Here is a 2,267-nt window from a genome sequence, read left to right on the forward strand (position 1 = left end):
CAGCCATTCATTCAAAAAAAGTTTATATTTAAACAATGTATAGTATTCAGTTTTCATCAATGTGCATACTAAAATCTTAATAACGAATTGTTCTGATTTTTTTTTATTTTGTGGCTTCTGGTTGAATATATATATATATATATATATATATATATATATAGAGAGAGAGAGAGAGAGAGAGAGAGAGAGGGAGAGAAGGAGAGAGGGAAAGATTTTTTTCTGCCCAAATTTCAGAAATGGTTTGTGATTAATTCACATAGTCTTTGGATGACTGTTAGCCAGTGTTCTATATTGTACTGTTATTGAGAGATAAATATATTCCATGAGTATAGTCAAGTAAAACTTGATCATCCCATTCTATAAATGTCAATGAAATGAAATACTGAAAAAATTTCCATGTTCTTCCAAGTTTTTCTAACTGTGTTCAGATAAATATGCCATCTATAAATACTTTGAAGGGGTTTAAATGTAAACTGACTGAGAGATGCCCTAGAAGCCATAGGATGCTCACTAGAAACAAGTACATATAAAGCATCATTAACTAAATAAAAAGGCAAATAATTCACATTTGTGACTTTTCAGTTTCTATCAGTACCATTAAAAACTAAAAAAGAAACTGAGTGTGGTGAGCTACTCCTGTGAGGCCCAGTAGTCTAGGAAGCTGAGACAGGAGGACTACATGTCTGATCTTAGCCTGCACAACATAGTAACATAACAAGAATCTCGCAAAAAAACAAAAGAAAATAAAATACAGTTGGAGGATTTAGCTCCTTCTTTAGTTTCCAGTGCATTAAAAATAATTATAAATTAATTAAAAATAAGAGACTTTTGGAAACATTAATGATATATTTGATTTACTGAAGTGCATTCAATGTATTATAATCAACATGCAATTAATATCAGAGGCACATTAATGTGATATTTTTTATGTTTTTAATAGTAAGTGCTGAGAACATGGCATGTTCTCCTCCCTCACATCTCTCCTTGGACTTGCTATCTTTCATGAACTAATGGGAATCTGTAGCTAACGGTCACCATCTGGGACAGCATGGGTGCTGCGATAGTGCTTTTAGCTCTAGTATGGCCCAGAGTGCTCATATTTTGCGAGCTGTATTTATGAGATTTCGACAGCTAAACAAACTTTTATCCAGTAATTTGTTTGACTTGATGTATGGTTGTGTTCAATAATGTCATTACTTGTGCTTCTGGATTTTGCTCCATTTACGACAGCATTTTCATGTGGGTTGGCTCATTTAATCCTGTTGACAGATCTTAGAGGCAGAAGTAATATCGTCTGTCATGAATTCATTATGCAGATTAAATAAGCAGAACCAAGTAAGATCTCACACTGCAGTGCTGGAAATGTCAGTAAGAAATCAGGAGATGTTAGTAATTATTGTTATTGTGATTATGGCTATGAGTCATAAGGGCGGGAATCATCCCTTTGTAACCGAAGGAGAAGGTTGATACTTGAAGACTTTGTATAATATCATGGGACATATAAATGCCAGTATTCAAGTTTTCATTAATAAAAAGCTCTGTAAATTTTTCATTAAAAGGCACTGCTTGCTAATTCTAATGTTTGGTACAATGCACAACTCTGTAAAGAAGTCAGTTCCCATCCCTTGCCTCACCTACTACAAAGATGATTATCCTATTTCTATGCTTTATTAAACAGATTTCAACTCACTAATATATATATATATATATATATATATATATATATATATATATATTTACAGCTTTTTTCCCTTTGGTTTATTTATTTATTTGACTCATGCAAGAGAGAACTTATTCAACTAATTATTTTTCTTCATTTCTCTTCCTGTGTGTAACAAACATCAAAGTCTACATCCCTGTACATCCCTGCTTGATTCAATAAGATTTTATGGTTCCTACTTTATACATCAATTCTTTATCCTATGTATAATTTATTTCAATAAAGTTTAGACTTTTAGCTTCAATTTTATCCTAATATAAAAGGTGGGCTTGGGCTGGGGATTTAGCTCAGTGGCATAAGCACCTGCCTTGCAAGTGTGCACTCATGAGTTCGATCCCCGTACAAAAAAAAAAAAAAAAAAAAAAAAAAAAAAAAAAAAAAAAGATGGCCTTGCGACATTTGAGCATTGCATTGTATTACTCTGATCATTCAGGAACTTCTTTTTGTTAAATTTTATTTAAAGAAAGAAGAGAAAATTAAAAAAAAAACTAGAACAAAAACAGTAGAATATAGGATTCAAAAAAATTAACATCATAAAATCATTAGT

The sequence above is a fragment of the Cavia porcellus genome, unplaced genomic scaffold (genome assembly GCF_034190915.1).
Source record: "Cavia porcellus strain 051 isolate PalLab524CR breed Dunkin Hartley unplaced genomic scaffold, mCavPor4.1 scaffold_3, whole genome shotgun sequence".
NCBI lineage: Eukaryota > Metazoa > Chordata > Mammalia > Rodentia > Caviidae > Cavia > Cavia porcellus.